The sequence below is a fragment of the Rattus norvegicus genome, chromosome 3 (genome assembly GCF_021556685.1).
Source record: "Rattus norvegicus strain SHRSP/BbbUtx chromosome 3, alternate assembly SHRSP_T2T, whole genome shotgun sequence".
NCBI lineage: Eukaryota > Metazoa > Chordata > Mammalia > Rodentia > Muridae > Rattus > Rattus norvegicus.
In genome coordinates this window covers 56517946-56536962 of record NC_141536.1, presented here as the reverse complement: position 1 = coordinate 56536962, position 19017 = coordinate 56517946, and the positions used below count along the sequence as shown (strand labels likewise).

Sequence of the window (19017 nt, the reverse complement as noted above, 5' to 3'; positions counted from 1 at the left end):
CTGCCTCCCAAGTTCTGGGACCAAAGATGTATGCTCCACATTCTAACCCACCTCTATTACTTTTTTTTTCCTTCCTTCCTCCTCCCTTCCTCCTTCCTTCCTTCCTTCCTCCCTTCCTTCCTTCTTTCCTTCCACTTAGCCATTTTTGTTGTGTTGTTGCTGTTTTGTTTTTCCTTCATGGACCACTCTTTCAGTGTTAGCAATGGCTTGCAACAACAGAACTTCAATCAATAAACTTGAGTGGAATGCTTCCTAAAACCAGCCTCAGAGAGAACAGTGGTTTGTTTGCTCCCAAACTGCCCCGCAGCTAACCTGCGGGCTTGATAGGGAGTGATAACGCCTTCCTGCTCCTCCTCTGTAGACCAGACAAACAACCTCCTTTCTGGGGTTTGGCACTGTTCTAACTCTACACAGTAGCTCAGTTCCTAAGCAAAGGCTTAGGCATCCTCTTTCTTCTTCCAGCACCAGTGATGCTGCTCAAGGTGAATTCCTAGTCTCTGCTCCAGGGGCCTTTTCTTTCAAGAGAAAAAGGCAAAGACTGCTTACCCTCCCAATCCATCAGGACCACAGGCAACCTAATGATAGCTTTGTCTGAAAAAAGGAACTTCTGCCTGTTTTTGGGTTGGGGTGTGTGTGTGTGTGTGTGTTTTGAGACGGGTTTCTCTGTGTAGCCCTTGCTGTCCTGGAACTCACTCTGTAGACCAGGCTGACCTCAAACTCAGAGATCCACCCGTCCTGCGTCCTGAGGGCTGAGGTTAAAGGCCGTCCTGAGGGCTGAGGTTAAAGGCGTACTCCATTCACTATTATCCTGCATCTTCACCAGCTTTTTGACACGCAAGAAAAACTCTTCAATTAACTACACATATATCTCAACCTGGATATATGTTGTATAACAATTTCTTCCCAGATTGAAACATTTCCTCCTGCCCTGAGCCTGTTAAGACAAAAAGTAAACAACTCAAAAATAGCTTCAGGAAGTCCCTGAAACTGAGCAGATTCTCTGGGGTCCCTCTCTCCCAAAAGTAAACAGTAAAAAGCTGCTGAGAGTCACCCTCAACTGTCAGGATACAAAGAAGCTTGAGACCAGACTAGCTGCCTTCAAGATGCAGAAGTTCACCTCGCTGTCTGGAAGAGGTGAATGCCGATTGAGCCACCTGGAACGCACACTATCCAACCTGTTGTGCTGCCCACAGGCTGTACAGCATGCTCCAGACTCCTTTCATGAGCTGTCACTATGCTGAGGTGGGCTTTGGTGATGCAGCTCTCCTCGTCATTTCTGTTCCTGTAAGTAATCCCTCACCCATAGTCCTGTAAGTACTCCCAGTAAAACTCAATGGTTCCCTAAGTTGGACTTTAGTGGTATTTTGTTCTGTCATGGGCTCCCATCTGGTTGAGTAAACTGGTGTGTGTGTGTGTGTGTGTGTGTGTGTGTGTGTGTGTGTGTGTGTGTTATGTGTAATGTGTCATGTCTCCCTGAGAAAAGTCTGTCTCACAACAATATATTAAAATTATGGCAAGTAAAACAGCCAGCTACAGCTATTTGTGGTAGAATACACCTAAAACCAAAGCCTAGGTGGGATGGACGGAGGAGGACATTGTGCCTAAGTCCAGCCTTAGCTCAGGAAGGAAGCCATCTTAAAAAAAATCAACCCCAACAGCTATATAGTCTATGATTCTGCATGTAACATTCTTGCAATAACAAAATAATGGAAACAAAAGAGAAGAGAGAGATCAATAGTTGCCAAATGTGGGGGCTGGAGAGATGGCTCAGCGGTTAAGAGCACCCGACTGCTCTTCCAGAGGTCATGAGTTCAATTCCCAGCAACCACATGGTGGCTCACAACCATCTGTAAAGAGATCTGATGCCCTCTTCTGGTGTATCTGAAGACAGCTACAGTGTACTTATATATAATAAATAAATAAAAAATCTTTAAAAAAAAATAGTTGCCAAATGTATTAGTCAGGGGTCTCTAGAGTCACAGAACTTAAGCAATGTCTCCTTATAGTAAGGGAATTTATTGTAATGACTTACAATCTGTAGTACAACTAACCCAACCATGGGCAGCTGTGAATGGGAAATCAGTCTAGTAGTCGCTCAGTCCCACGAGGCTAGTTGTTTCAGCTGCTCTTCCGTAGAAGCTGGAATCCTGAAAAAGTAGATTCCAACAGACGTGCTGGCAAGTAAGTGCAAGCAGGCAAAGAAGAGCGCATCTTCCTTCTTCCAGTGTCCTTATGTAGCTCTGCAAAAGAAGATGTGACTCCGATTAAAGGTGTGTGCCACCATACCTGGATCTGGAACTTGCTTTGTCCCAGCCTGACCTTGAACTCAGAGATCTGCTTGCCTCAGTCTCTTGGGATTAAAGGCATATATTACTTTGCCGGGGACTAAGCTTACAATAGCCACTATGCCTCAAGATCTCCACAACAAGATCTGGGTCAGAAGCCTGCATCTTCCAGCCTCAGGATCTGGAACAGAGGTGTACCCTCCATTTCTGGATTGTAGTTCATTCCAGATGTAGTCAAGTTGACACCGGGAATAGCCAGCACACCAAGGTTTAAGAAGCTGGTTCAGGCAGAAGGAAAGTAGATGCAAGTATAAAAACGAAGTTGAGGGACACTGTCAAGGCCAACATCATGCAGTGATATTGTACTATACTTTGGAATGTATTAAGATTGTAGGAAACTAGTACATAGAAGTGGGAACTCTATTGTTTCTTCGAACTGCATAGAGCAACTACAGCTATCTCAAAATGAAAACGTTTAATTTTTTTAAAATGAAGCAAGTTGGGAGATATATAGTTTGGTGGTAAAGTGTTTGCCTGCTACATCCATTCCCCGGCTATCTATCTAGTTAAATTATGCATATGTGTACATGTCTATGCATTGTGTGTGCATGTGAGTGAAGGAGTCAGAGACAAGAAGACGTCAGATCCCCTGGAGTTGGAGTTGTAGGCTGTTATAAACCACCAACATTGGTGCTGGGACCTGAACTCGGGTTCCCTACAAGACCAATGTGTGCTCTTAACTACTGGGGGTTACTTCTTCAGCCCCATTACTGTCTGTCTGTCTCTTTGTTTTTAATTAAGCTAATATACAATTCAAGGCTAAAGGAAAAGCCATCCCAGTGTCTGCCCAGATCTCTAGCTGATAATATAAACTACAACAGATCAGAGCAGTGCAGAATAAGCAGAGACTCCAGCTGTTACCAACAGCAGGGATGTTTGAGCCAGGCCAAGTTAACTTCCTGTTAAAGCAAACAGCTGAGACTTTTTAGAACAGAATACAATCCAGAGTCTCCGAAGTGTCTTAAGTGAAACCTCGAAATTCCTATAGAAAATTTAACTTAAAGCAGTCAATGCAAACTGACTTGAAGTCTCTCTAGATGTTGAAAGTAAGAACAAAGGACTTTTAAAAAGCCATTAAAACCATGCTTAAGAGAAAAAAGGAAAAGACCTTATAGTAAAAATGCAGACATGAGACATCAGCACAGAAACCAAAAGTTTAAAAAAGAAACACGTGGAAATTCTGTAACTAAAAACATAAAATAAGTAAAGGAAGAAAGAACATTTAGCAGAAAAGCTCATCGGACTCCCGGAGAGGTTGTAAAAGTAAAGGATTCGGAAAGCGAATGGTTAGGAGGACAGAAGGCAAGAATTTAGGATTACAGGAAAGAAAGCAGAACGTCACAGTGGCTTTGTGTCCCCTTCCACCATAGAAGCATAGGAGTAATTAGTGCCTCAAGAAGATAGGAAGGTGAATGGGACAAGGGACATATTTGAGGATACAGTAACACTTTCCCAAAGATACAGAAGGATGAGCCTTATTGAACCCCAAGCAGGATAAATATAGAGAAACCTGGTCAGTTGAGTTTCAGGGAAATTGATGGAAACCAAAGTTGAAGACTTAAAAGCAAATTCCATGAACAAATGCATTACATCACCAGAGGCTACAATACAAATGGCTACTAACTTCTCAAAATTTCTTGTCACTTAACTATTCTGAAGTCCATGTTCTAGCTATTACTCAACTTTAGCTGGCCGCCAGCCACAAGAGGCAGTTGTGTGCGTGTATGCATGATGGCAGGCCCTTAGCAGCGCTTTTCTTTTCCTCCACCATCCCATCCTCCGAAATAGATCAAAGAACCCGTTGCTCCATGGAGACTAACAAAAACCTAGTTGCTTAAGAAAATAAAGGTGTGCCTTTGTTGAATAAATATTAGCGGTAGGTTGTCATGTCAACCCTTGGAAAGTCAGGGTAGGGAAGACAGGTAATGGAGAGATCAGAAAAAAAAAATACAGCTGATTAAATTGGATTATCATCCTGAGAGCTCCTTCTTCAAATCTCCAGTCAATGCTGTCTCTCTAGGGGTTTATTTTCTTTATATTCTTCGGCTAACAGAAGTGTTCATTTTTCAGGAGATATTGACCTGATCCAGGACTAGAGTCAAATAGCTTAAAAGAAAATTTTACAACTCTTTCAGGCTCAAGATCAATGTAGGGGGAAAAAAAAAAGGAAAGGTAACAATGGATACTTCTAAAATTGAAGAAGTTTTCATCAGAGACATTCATACAAATGAACTTAGAGAGGTATTTGAAAGTTTTCCTCACAATGGTCAGAAATACAAAGCAAGAATCAAATAGAAAAACATAAATCAGAAGTGGAATTGAGCATTTTATACTGATTCTTACAAAAATGTAACAACCTGTAAGGATAAAAAATATCTCAGGGGACCAAAGATAGACCCTCTTAGAATGGCTACATTCTCAACAACCTTTACATTAAAGCAATAAGAACTGATTCTAACAATGATGCTGGACTGAAGGTCTTAAGCCTTTGAATTCTCAAGTCCACATTTCTTGTCCTGACTTCTCTTCCGATCTCTAGATTGCCATTCACCACTGTTGGCTGGGTCAGGGAAGAGTGGTATTGAACGTTGTTTTTATAGCTTTGCTCATTCACTCGTGCCTAGCTGCAACCATGAGACCTTAGACTATAGGCAGTTGACCTATAGTTTTACATATATAAATTCTTGAGGTTGGAACTAAAATTTTTTTTTCTTTTTTTTTTTTTTTTTCCGGAGCTGGGGACCGAACCCAGGGCCTTGCGCTTACTAGGCAAGCGCTCTACCACTGAGCTAAATCCCCAGCCCCGGAACTAAAATTTTAAAATGTGTCAAAGCCTCCAGTCGGTGTGGGCATCGGCAAAAATGTATCTAATTTTCCAGTAAATAAAATGGTAGATAAATGAATAAAATATGATTATGGGTTAATTAGATAGTGCTGTCTTCTAAAGTCCTGTTTTTGAAGCACAAAAAGTATCCAGTGATAAATAACATTAACATCAGATTGAGACTTAAAAAAAAAATACTTAGTTTCTCTGTAGAAGAGAAACTAAGGTGACTAGTTTTATGTCAACTTGACCCTAAATTGAAGCCACTTGATAGGAAGGAACCTCAATTGAGAAAATGTCTCTGATAGATTAGGCCACACGGCATTATTTTAAATTGGTGATTGACAGGGGAAGAGTACAGCCCACTGTGTTGGTGCCACCCCTAGGCTGGTAGTCTTGGGCTCTATAAGAAAGCAGGCTGAACAAGTCAGAAAGCAGCACCCCTCCATGGGCTCTGCATCGGCTCTTGCCTCCTGGATCCTGCCCTGCTTGAGGTCCTGTCCTGACTTCTTTGATGATGAACTGTGATGTGGAAGTGTGAGCCAAATAACACCCCTCGCCCCCCAACTTGCTTTTTTGTCATAGTGTTTCATCATAGCAAAAGAAACCCTAAGACAGAAATAGTACTTTAAAAGCAATATTTAAAAAAATGAGAAAATCCCAGATTTGTATACCTATATTTTTGGTTGTGAGCCTAGCTGAGCCATCTCTCCAGCCCAGATTTGTGTGCCTAAACACCAGCCAAATGTACCATTAAAGAAAATGGAAATATGCAAGATCTAGTAGTAGAAGGCAAGCCTGTCTCATGAATCACAATATCTTGACCTCTTGTTGCCTTTGAGGATGCTCTGGACAGAAAGTATATATTTTGCTATTGGCAATGGGAAGGAAGTCGCTATTGTTGAGACAGTGATGATATTAAATTAGGGAGAGAACAATCAAAAAGATTCCTATGTAGAAGATACTCTCTTGGGTAATTTTCATTTTGTAAATTTGGCCTATCAAATCTACCAAATCTAATGTTCATCTTACTTGAGCAAAGACTAGTTTAATGGTTCCTTTTACATCTGAGCAGGGCTCAGGACCCCGAGACTACCTTCTCAGCAAAAAGGGGATTTATTTGTCCTAGAGGGACAGAGGGCAGAGATTAAGATAGGAGGTAGAGGATGAGGGAGAAGAGCATAAGGGAGAGAGAGGAGGGGTCTTTGACCCAGAGGACAAAGGACTGCCATGAACAGAGGAAAGGAGGCAGACATAGCCCATAGGCAAATGGTGGTTTACTAAGGTAAAAGGTGAAACCCCATGTTAGGATAAGGTGTTTAACTTTAATTGGCCATGTTAATTAGGTGAGCCCAAAGGGTTTTAATTGCTGGACTTCAATACTTTGATGGCTGGACCTTGGCAGTGTGAAATAAAGGAATGGACCTAGCTTTAGAAATGCAATGTACTGGTTTTTAACAAGGCAGAGGGAATATCTTTAATCCGGGCTATACCTTCTGTTGTAGACCTACATAAGGACATTGGAAGAAGAAAAGAAGGCTCTTCTTTGCCTCCTTGAATTTACTTGCCAGCACATCTGTTGGAATCTACTTCTACAGAGGCCCAGCTGAAACAACTAGCCTTGTGGGACTGAGCAACTACTAGATTTTTGGACTTCCCATTCACAGCTGCCCGTTGTTGTAGAGTTGAACAACAGACTGTATGTCATCATAACAAATTCCCTTAATATATAAAGATATTCTTTAAGTTCTGTGACTCTAAAGAAATCCTGACTAAATAGAAGTTGGTACCAGGAGTGGGGTTGTAATGCTGCAGCTGTCTACTTCTGGGTGGTGCCTGCATAATGTGCAGGGCTATCAGTCTTCTCTTCTTCCGTCAGCCCATCACAGGGAACACTCCATGAGGCTATAGGTGCTTGCTTGGCAGCAGGTGGCATTGTAACAGGAGTAGAAAACATAGGCATTTGAGCAACCTCTTCATGTAACTTGCTTGTGCCTTCAGGATCTGCTCAGGCCTGATCACATATATACCACTTCCATTTGATAACAGACTGCTGCTGTGCACGTACGTCCTACTTTATGACTTGGAGAGTCTGATAACACCCAGATCATGATGGTTAGTTCAGGTTGCATGGTAACTTGGTGTCCTATTGTCAAACGTTCAGTTTCCACTAAGGTCCAAGCAGGCCAAGAGCTGTTTTCAAAGGAAGACTAGTTGTCTGCAGATGATGGTAGAACTTAGCTCCAAAATCACAAAGGTCTCTCCTGTGATTCACTTGCAGGGGCCTCCAGAGGCTCCAACCAGCATCTCTATCTGCCACCAACACCTCAAGTACCATCGGGTCGGCTGGATCACATGGTCCATGGGTAGAGCAGCCTGCACAGCAGCCTGGACCTGATGAAGAGCCTTCTCCTGTTCCAGGCCCCACACAAAGCTTGCCCCTTTCCGAGTCACTTGGTAAATGGGCCTGAGTAACACACCCAAGTGAGGAATGTGCTGTCTCCAGAATCCAAATAGACCAAATAAACACTGTGCTTCTTTCTTGGTGGTGGGAGGGGCCAGGTGTAATAGCTTATCTTTCACCTTAGAAGGATTATCTCTGCATGCCCCACACCCCTGGACTCCTAAGGATTTCACGGAGGTAGATGGTCCTTGAATTTTGGTTGGATTTATCTCCCATCCTCTGATACCTCTGTACCATGTGTTACAAATGAGTCCAAAGTGGTTGCTAGTTCCTGCTCAATTGGGCCAATGAGCATAATGTCATCAACATGGTGCACCAATGTGATATTTTGTGGAAGAGTCAAACGGTCAAGATCCCTTCTAACTAGGTTATGACATGGGGCAGGAGAGTTAATATATCCTTGAGGCAAAACTGTAAAGGTATACTGCTGGCCTTGCCAACTGAAAGCAAATTGTTTCTGGTGGTCCTTAGGAACACGTACTGAGAAGAAGGCATTTACTAGATCAATAGGTACCAGATGTGTTAATTTGGTCAAGTAATGAAGCTACATCTGGCACAGCAGCTGCAATTGGAGCTACTACCTGATTTAGTTTTCAGTAGTCAGTTGTCATTCTCCTAGATCCATCTGTCTTCTGCACTGGCCAGACAGGAGAGTTAAAGGGAGATGTGGTGGGAACCACCACCCCTGCATCTTTCAGGTCCTTGATAGTGGCAGTAATTTCTGCAATTCCTCCAGGAATATGATACTGTTTGACTCACTATTTTCTTTGGCAGAGGCAACTCTAAAGGCTTCCATTTAGCCTTTCCAACCATAAGAGCCCTCACTCCACAGGTCAGAGAACCAACGTGAGAATTCTGCCAATTTTTTAAGTATATCTATCTCAGTTATCCATTCTGGAACTGGGGAAATGACCAAAAGATGTGTTTAGGGACCTACTGAACCTACTGTGAGTTGGACATCAATCAAAACTCCATTAATCACTGGTCCTCCATAAGCCCCTACTTTAACTGGAGAGCTACAATGTTTCTTGGGATCTCCTGAGATCTGCATCAATTCAGAACCAGTATCAAATAGATCCTGGAAAGTCTGATAATTTCCTTTACCCTAGTGTACAGCTACCCTTGTAAACAGCCATGGGTCCCTCAGGGGAAGAACTGGAGAAAGGCTAACAGCAAAACTTTTAGGTGTCTTATCAAGATCCTTTCTCAAGGGAACCTGGACACCCCTTCATTCAAGGGGCTCTGGGTCTGCAAACTGGCTTGAGTCTAGAAATTGATTCGCTAGCCGAGATTACCTTTTGCCATGATCCAATGTAGCCTTTCTTTCATTTGTTTTGGGAATTTTTCTGCTTATACAGAACAAAAGATATGCAGTAGGCTTCCTATCTACTTTGTGCCTGGAAACACCATGACTGATTAGCCAGTACTGAAGGCCTGAACAAGTCATACCATTGTAAATTTCATCTCTTCTGTGCTGACTGTTATGGGCTAGGTCAGTATAAATGTTCTCTTGTCTGCGCCAACCATTATAATAACTATAATCACCTTGTCTCTGACAATTCAACACTGCCACCAGGCCCTTGTTACCTTGTGGCCCAATCAAAGCCATTGCATTTAATTCATCTAATTGAGCAGCAGCATCTCCAACCCTAAGGTCTGGCAGAAGGTAAACGGCAAGAACAAAACTCTTCAAATGCTGCTGCCCCTCTCACCAGTTTCTGTTTATAGGATTCGTGAAGGGCATAGCTTCTGGGCCTTGCCATGGTGGAGGAATAGGTTTTACACAACGTATCCACTCTAGCATTGCAATTTCCCTGAGCCTTAAAATCCCTTCACCAACACTAAGCCAAGGAACATCAGGCATCTCCAGGTCCTTTTCAGTAAGGCATCTTTTGGTAATTGGTTCAGCCAACCATTCAAACAAACTTCAACATCTGTTTTAACTGTGCGAGCTTCCATATTAAACCTGGAATCTCCACTCAGAGGGCCCATGTCAATCAACTCAGCCTGATCTAGTTTTATGTTCCTTCCACCCTTATCCCACACCTTAAATCCATCCCCACACACATTCCCCAGACTTCTGCTTGAATGAATTAGCAAACTCATTAAGCTCCTTAGTAATGTAGCACATCTCCTCATGGACTACACTTTCTACCTTCCCTCTAGGGGCCTGTTTTGCTTTGAGTCTGGTTCTAGGTCTAGAAGAAACTATTGGTGGGCCTTGAGGAACGCCAGTATTGCCTTGCCCAGAATTTGCTTCCGAGAAAGTCACTGTTGGGTTATCAGACTCTGAGGGATTCATTTCCCCTTGTGAAAGAGGCAGTATTTCAAGGGGTGGGGCTGAGGACGCTACTTCCTCAGGTGAGGTAAATCCTTGAGAATCTGAAGATTGAAAGTTCTCAGCTTCTTCAACAGGTCCTCCCTCACATCCCCATCCCAAGTTGTAGGATCGCATTCTTTGCCAATGAATGCCCTTAACTTTAACTGCTGACACCCTCTGATGCTGAGACTTGAATTTTCTCTGTAATTCAGCCAACCTTCTAACGAGGGCTTCAGTTTGATTTTCTGCAACAAGCTCTATGGCTGTTGGAAAGAAGATCCTATTCAAGGGCACATTTAGAAACCTTTAGAGTGTTTATTTGAATCTGGAGCCATTCGATTTTATCATACAGCTCATTCTTTTCCTTCACTAATTTTTCCAGAGATACTAAGAACACGCCAGCAAAATCATTTTCCAATTTCCCCCCCAAATTGTAGAAAATTTGGCTCACCTGGCCACCTAATTCATTATCAGTAATCATTGATGGATTAAGATAATCGAAGGCATTAGCTTCTTTAAGTTTGAGATATAGTTTCCACCACGGGCCTTCAATATTCTCCAAGTTCCCAGTAGAGAGAGAGAGAGAGCCTGGAGAAGTTTCAGTAGTTGAAGGTAAGGTGCTGGTGAATTATTAAACGGACTCCCAGAAGCTTAAAAGACTCATCTGTATACTTTGGGTTCTCTAGAACTACTCCTGGTACCAACTTTTGTATTAGTCAGGGTTCTCTAGAGTCACAGACATTATAGAATATCTCTATAAAGGGAATTTATTATGATCACTTACAGCCTGTACTCCAACTCCCCAACAATGGTCAGCTGTGAGTGGGAAGTCCAAAAATCTAGTAGTCACTCAGTCCCACAGGGCTAGTTGTTTCAGCTGCTCTTCTGTCGAAGTAGGTTCCAACAGAGGTGCTGGCAAGTAAGGGCAAGCAGGCGAAGAAGAGCCTTCTTTCCTTCTTCCAATGTCTAGGTCTCCAGCGGAAGGATTAAAGGTGTGTGCCACCACACCTGGATCTGGGACTTGCTTTGTTCCAGGCTGACCTTGAACTCAGAGATTTCCTAGCCTTAGTCTCCTGAGATTAAAGGTCTGTACTACCTTGCCTGGGCCTAAACTTTTCATAGCCACTATGCCTCAAGATCTCTATGTCAAGATCCAGGTCAGAAATTTGTGTCTCGCAGCCTCAAGATCTGGATCACAGGTGAGCCCTCCAATTCTGGACTGTAGTTCATTCCAGATATAGTCAGGTTGATAACCAGGGATAGCCATTACAACACTGGAAAAAAAATTTCAAAGCTAGGTATGGTGGTGCACACCTTTAATCTGAGTGCTTGGGAGGCAGAGGCAGGCAGAGTTCAGTGAGTTTGAAGCCAGCCTGGTCTACATATCCAGTTCTAGGCTAGCTAGGGCTATACAGTGAGACTCAATCTAGGAAAAATATATTTTTAAAGAATATGGGGGCTAGAGAGATGGCATTTCAAGATGTCCTGAGTTCTATTCCCAGCAACTACATGGTGGCTCACAACCTCACAACCATCTATAATGAGATCTGATGCCTTCTTCTGACATGCAGGTGTATATGCAGACAAAGCAAATATGTGTGTGTGTGTGTGTGTGTGTGTGTGTGTGTATGTATATATATACATATACATATACTTAATTTAAGAAAAGGAAAATATGAAATTGTATGTAAAGTCTGTTTAAAGTATTAACTGGGGGCTGGAGAGATGGCACAGTGGTTAGAGCCTCTCAGAGAGGCCAGGGGCTTTCTAGCACTCATATCAGGTGACTCACAACTCCCTCTTCAGCCTTCCTCCCACCCTGAGACACCCTGCATGCAATTGGTTCATAGATGTATGTACTCACACAGTTAAACAAAAGAATAGTTTAAAATGCCGATTTTAAGCCTGGTGGTCTTGAGGGACTCCTAACAGTAGGCACAGGGGCTGTCCCTGATTCTTTTGCCTACTGTGGGAACTTTTTCCTCCTACTGGGTTGCCTCATCCCACTTTGATATGATGGTGTGTTTCTGGTTTTATTGTAGTTTATTATGCCATGCTTGATTGATGTCCCTGAGAGGCCTGCTTTTTTTGGAGGGAAGGGAGAAGGTGGGTAGATCTGGGGGCAAGGGGAGGTCTGGAAAAGACTGACTGGAGGAGAGAAGGGAAAACTGGTCAGGGTGTAATATATGAGAGAAGAGCAAACAAATAAGCAGGAGGCAGGAGGCAGGAGGCAGGAGACAGAAGGCAGAGGCAGAGGCAGAGGCAGAGGCAGAGGCAGAGGCAGAGGCAGAGGCAGAGGCAGATGGACTCTGTGAGTTCAAAGCCAGCCTCGTCTACAGAGTTCCAGGGCAGCTAGGGCTATGCCAGAGAAACCCAGTAAAAAACAAACAAGATACTGGTTTCCATACTGAGTCGTGATAGTTTATTGCAGACATGAGAAAGGAGAGGCGCCTGGATCTAGTAGAGCCTCTTTTCAGCAGAGAAGCCGACAGAGTTCTGGCATGCTTAACTGCTTAAGGTCTTTCATCCTAGCCACAAGCCTGCAGTTTTCTAGGAACAGTTTTTGGGCTGGTGGAAAACAGATGAGCTTTAAGAAGCCATATTTTTTCAATAGTCATATATACTGGCACATGTGGACATCCTTGTTTGAGGTTGATTGTGCACAGGAAGGAGAGGAGCAAGAATAAAGTCTAGAAAAGTTTGCACAAGTCTCTAGTTAAGAGAGTAACTTTGCTGGAGAGATGGCTCAGCGGTTAAGAGCATTGGTTGTTCTTCCAGAGTTCCTATGTTTAATCCCAGCAACCGCACGGTGGCTCACAACCATCTGTAATGGGATCTGATACCTTCCTCTGTCATGTAGATAAATAGGAAGACAGACCACTCATATACATAAGTAAAGAAATTAAATTAAAAAGAGAGAGTAACTTTGCCATGTCTCTTTCCGGAGCTCAGGTTTCAACAAGTTGAGTTGTCAGGGTTTTTTGTTTAACAACGTCTGTATATGTGGGGGCATCTCCTGGGACAGGCTGGAATGAAGGCAGAAAAACCCTGGGTTGAAAAATAATGGAGCCTGCATTCCTGCACCTGATGGGACTTTCTGGCCTCAGAACTCAGGTGCTAGCACTCTAGTTTATTGGGAACCCATTCTTTTGTCCACAGGGAGGCCAACCTCCTGATAACCTGGTCAGCAACATCACCTGGTCAGCAGAACTTGCTTCAGAGTCGAAGACCAGTTCCTTTCTCTAAGACAATCTTGTGTGTATTTTACTGATTTTCTGACAGTGGTTTTCACGAAACAGGGTCATGCATGGAGGCAGTGAACAATTCTGATGGACAGAAAGGCTTGTGGATGCTGGAGTGGATCTCTCTTTTATAATATTGATCATATATCATAACAGCTACTTGTATGCAGGACTCTCACTGTTCTAAGCAATTTGGCTTATGACGTGAGGTAGGTACTATATCTTACTATGCTCTGGTGGAAGCTGAAACACAGTCCAGGTAAGTAATTGATCACCTTTCGAAAGTGGTGGGAAGGAACCTCAGCTCAGGCAATCTGGTTTGCCCTCTGACCTGTGACACCCCCTTCCCTCACACCCTCCCAACTTTCATCTTGAGAGTTTTCTTTCTTTGTGGTGATGGGGATCAAACTCAGAGCCCTTTGCATACAAAGCACACACTACCACTGAGCTACACTGCCAGCCCAAGAGTTTATCTTTCTGTATGTGTGTGCAGGACTCATACAGCACCTGCTGTCCACCTTGTTTGGTGCAGCCTTTCTCTTTGATGTTGATTGGTGCTGTATACTGTATCCTGGCTAGTTAGCCTGAATTTTTGGAGAGTGCTGTCTCAGCCCCACATCTTACTCTAGGAACACTGGGATTGCAGATGTGCTCCATCAGCCCTGCCTGGCTTAATATGGGTTCTGGGGATTCAAACTCAAGTCTTCACATTGCAAGGCAAGCAGTTGTCACCCCAGCCCTCCGGAACCTTAAACAGAGCCTTTAAATAAGAAACCAACCTAGAAACCATCTAAGGTCTTAAGGACTCTCAGTGAGTGATGCCCAGGGAGTCTTGTCGTTTTGTTTTAGGGGGCTGGAAATTGAGTTTAGGGTGGTGGTTCTTAATTTTCCTAATGCTGTGACCCTTTAATGCTGTCCCTCATTTTGTGAGGACCCCCAACCATAAAATTATTTTGTTGCTACTTTATAACTGTAATTTTCTACTGTTATCAATTGTAATATAAATATCTGATGCACAGGATATTTGTTTAGGCCCCCAGAGGTTATGGCCCATAGGTTAAGAGCCACTGATTTAGCTTTACGCATATGCTTGGTGAGAGTTCTCCCCAGGGAGCTACATTCTCAATCCCATATTTGCTTGTTTTTTAATTTTATTTATTCTCTTCCCTCCCTGCCCCCTCCCCTTTCCTCTTCCTTTCTTCTCCCCCTCCCCCCTCTCTGTGTATGGTGGCTTGCTTCCTGCCATGATGATAATGGACTGAACCTCTGAAAATGTAAGCTAGCCCCAATTAAATGTTGTCCTTTATAAGACTTGTCTTGGTCATGGTGTCTCTTCACCGCAGTGGGAACCCTAAGACACCAAGAAAAAATGAGAAAAATCATTTAGGCACATAAAACAAAAACAAACGGAAACAGTAAGTAGGTGCTCCTGTATTTAGCTGGGCGACACTGGTTTTCCATCTCAACCTCAGCTATTTCCATTTGAATCTTAGGACAGAATAGTAACAGCCATGGCGCTAACAGCTACGTTTTATTGTGCTCATGTGGAGCCCAAGTATGAACTGAGTTTTCACATATACGCCTTTGATCTTTTTTTAAATTGGTTGGGGGGGAGGGTCTAACTCAGGGCCCACATGTGTTAGGCAAGAGTTCCACTACTCAGCTAGACCATCAGCCCAGATGTTTCTCTTTTGAAGATGCCTATCTCCTCACTGTTCATCTGGGACCTCATCGTGGGGGGATATGGGCTGAGGACTCTGCTTTCCAGAGATCTTTAATTTGCCTGTTCTCAGCCTCTGCAAACCAGCCTAAAGGTCTTTAGAAAACCTGCTGACTATCACTGGCACTGACAGTTCTAAGTCAGACGTCAAAGGCCAAATCCTACAAGTTCAGAAAGTCTTTATGTGTCTTCCTCACTTCCCTTCCCAGGTAGTGGCAGTGTTCTGGCTTCCAAAGGCTGCAGTCAGGAAACTGTTATATAAGATAACAACAAAGAAATCTTTGAGACAAAAGGATGTCTTTATTGAGCAGTGACAGATGCCAACCAAAAGGGAAAAGAGGTGGGTTCTGGGATTAATTTACAGGGACTCCGGGACAGTAGGGAAATGTCCACCTGATTAAGAAGCCAGGGTATTTTATAAGGAGACTTTGGGGAGAAAGTATAAATTGCTTACATTGAACCTGCCCTGTCTATGGAGAAGCGGAGGGAGGGAGGGAACAGCAACTGGGTGAAGTCCTGGGACAAGGGGACAGTCCCTAGGAAGAAGTGCTCCTTCTTCTCAGGCTGGCTGCATCTGCAAGCAGAACACAGTTGCCCTTGTGGCTAATCTCTAGTGTTTCAGGAAGGAACTGGGGTACAGTTCCCCTTTCCTTCTCTGTTCCTTTAGTCCAAAGCTTTTGTAGCAATTAAACAAACTCATTTTATCTTTTCCTTTCTTTCGTCTTCTGGCTAACCTAACTTCACTTTGGGAGGACAGTCTCTGCGTTCTTATTAAAGCTTAGCATGAGAAAGCATGTGTCCTAGTGACTTTTCCAGTGGTTTTATGTTCTTAATCACCCGTTGGCGTGTGTGTGTGTGTGTGTGTGTGTGTGTGTGTGTGTGTGTGTGTGTAGCCATGAGCCTTCTCTTTTTAGCACTAGGAGTCAGCCACCATCTGACAAACTCCTTCCGGGTTGTATTTCCAAACCTAAGGCTGGACTCAGCCTTCCTTGTCTTGCAGCGACTGTGCAATGAACGAGAACACAGTGATTGAACAAAAGCCCGAAGTTAGGTCCCTCTGCACTCTAATGTGGATGGCTTTCTTGGTTTCTCTAATACCTGCAGGGAGTTCTTTTCACATCTGTAAAGCGTAGGTAAGGTGTTAACGCAGGCAGCTACTGGGAACCCCGGCAACTGTGGCTTACTTGTACAGTACAGTCTGGTGAAGGCCAGACAGCATTCCATCGGACAGTTTTCCCATTTATCCGAGAAACCTGTTTGTGTAAAAGTGAAGGATGAAGGCACAGGGGGCAGGATGTTTTCTTTTAGAGAACCCGGGTGAGGAAATTGTCCCTCAACGCCGAACACTGTAGAATACAGTCAGTGGTTTCACGAGCATGCAAACTAGCCTTTACTGAGAATCAAATCACCACAGTCATATATTGAGGAAGATGAACTGTCTCTCCTTAAGGACAACAAGCGCTCAAGATAATAACCATGACAAGTATCATTAATCCGTGATTCCTGTGAGAGGTACAATGGTCTGGTAAGGGGCCACCCCGCAGGGGCACTCGGCAGCTATTGAGTGCGAAAAGCTGCCCCGCTAGGGAAACTTCAGCCAGACAAAGACTCAGAAAAACAAAGTGGTCAACAACACAGAACTGAAAATAATGCAGGATTCGTGAGGTCAGATGACACACTTATAAAGCACTTGACACAGGGTGACCAGCTCTGAGTATTGCTGCTTCTGAGCTGGAAGAGATTAAAAGCAGAAACATCGGAAAGCGACTTTCAGCCAGGTGGTCACAGGTAGGCAAAGAGAAATAGTTCCTGAGGCCAGGTCTCTAAAACAATACAGGTCTAAACAACTTCACCTTGGTCTGTCACCTCACCATCTTCCTGTGACACTCAGTTCACAGGGACCCAAGTGCCCAGCAGGTAGGTAAACCCAATAGTTTGGGTCTTACATAACTCATCGATTCCTTTACATCTCAGGGTCCTGTCCCCATCTGAAAATTAGTAGGATTGAGCTAAATCACTATTTTCTAAAGTCAGGCAGCTTACGATGGTCTCATAAAAGGAAGGGTCTGGGCTGGCAAGATGGCTCAGCTGGTAAAGATGTTTGCAGCCAGATCCAATGACCTGAGTTCAATCCCTAGGATTGAATTTGCTGGAAGGAGAGATTTGCCATGGTATGGACAACCTGCCCCTACCTTCATATAAACAAATTAATAAATGTAATAAAAAGTTAAAGAGTATTTAGAGGGAAGGGACTATTACATCCTCCAAGTACTCTGATTATAATGCTACTTACATACTACCACAGGTAACACAATCAATCCATTATCCTTATGGTTTAGACAAGGTCTTACCCATACGTAGCCCAGGCTGTTCTTCAGCTCATCGTGTAGCCTGAGCTGACTTTGAACTTGAGATCCTTCTGTCTTAGTGTCAGTGCTGAGAGCACAGTCATGTGCCACTACACCTGGTAACTTAATATCTTAAAGGTGGCATGACCTTCGTATGTATCTGATTCCAATAGGAGGGTGATGACCTGATGATCCTTGATTCCTTCAGGCTGTGTTTTCAGAAAGTCTCTTTGATGGAACCTTACACAGTAGGTGTTGAAAAGATTTCAATGAATTATGCCCTGGTTTATACAATTTTGCAACCTATTACTTGTTTTTTTAAGAATTAAAAAAATTATATCTATCTGTCTGTCTGTCTGTCTGTCTACCTATCTTTTTTACACACATTCTCATGAAGCAATGGCTATCCTGGAATTTATTATGTAGGTCTGGCTGACTCTTCTCTCTCTCTCTCTCTCTCTGCGCATGTGTGTGTGTGTGTGTGTGTGTGTGCGAGCGTGTGTGCACATGCGTGCACATGCGTGCACATGCTTAAGGATTAAGTAAAAATCACTTTATTGCAATGAACTCACAAATAAAAACATCACACAGAGATTTTTATCTACACCACTTTTCTAGTCAGGTTCTTCTAAATTTTGTATAGAAATACAGTTATTAAACCATAACTTGGTTTAAATCTTCCCTTGTAACAAACTAAACAGCAGAGAATAATAATTTTCTAATTAATTCATTAATTAAATAATTAACTAATATCTCTCACAACCCCCTTGTCCTTTCTCTACTGGCCACAACTGACAACTTAATCACATTAAAAGAGGGACACCAAGGCAAGGGCCTGCAACCCAGCCACCTCAAATTCTGAGGCATCCTCTAGCACCAACCAGTCTTTGTGGGTTCTATTTCCTTTCTATTATTTTGGGCAAATGACCAACCACCTTGTGAAACATGGAGACAACAGTCGCATCTACCACACAGGGCTGGGTGGTGCTTAAACAAGGAAGGAATTTAGAACCGGGCCTGGCACGTACACACTGAATAAATGCTAACCAAAATCTGCTTCTGTGAGTTTGAACAGGCCAGAACGGTACCCGGTCTCTTTCACTGCCAACGATGTGGCTCAGGGCTGGGCTCATGGGAGGCAAATATTTTACTATTGAGTCACTCCAGTGTCAAAGGGGTTTTTAGGGTAAAACTTTGGACCCTAGGAGCACCAGTGAGCTAGGCTGGGACATCTGATACAAACCAATTAAAGAGACAAATATGGTGAGAAGAAGAAAAAAGTTTGTTCAGTGTGGCTGCATTTGAATGAGCAACAAATAAAGACCCCCCCCCCCCAGTCCATTTTTGGAGTGTGGTCTTGAAGTTTGGGTTTAAAAAGAGCACAAAGGCTGTTGAAATGGCTGAGGGGTAAATGTCCTCACTGCCAACCTTGACGAGCTGGGGACGAGCTATGTGAATACACATAGGGGAAGGAGGGAACCTGCTTCCCCACGTTGTTCTCTGACCTCCATGTGCATACTGTTGGGCACCGGTACACACTTAGAAAATAAAATAAGCAACTGTAAAAACAAATAAACAAACAGAGGGTAAGAGGTATACAGAGCTAAGCACTTCCAGTCAGAATGTGGTCCTGCTTGTCACCAGTGTCTTAGCTCTGGCCTGTTCCTTGAGGTGGTCTGACAAGAAATGGTATTGTGTAAGATCCTCTTCTTACAAGGATCTTTCTTCAGCTGGTTCAGGAGATCCATTTCTTT

The 19017-nt window shown here is 43.4% G+C and overlaps 1 non-coding gene across 1 annotated transcript; it reads right to left on the bottom strand.

Annotated features, from left to right (window-relative positions):
- Positions 1–5072: 5072 nt before the first annotated feature.
- Trnat-agu (transfer RNA threonine (anticodon AGU)) lies at positions 5073–5153 on the bottom strand. The gene has a single exon. It is a non-coding gene; the product is annotated as a tRNA-Thr (tRNA).
- Positions 5154–19017: the final 13864 nt, after the last annotated feature.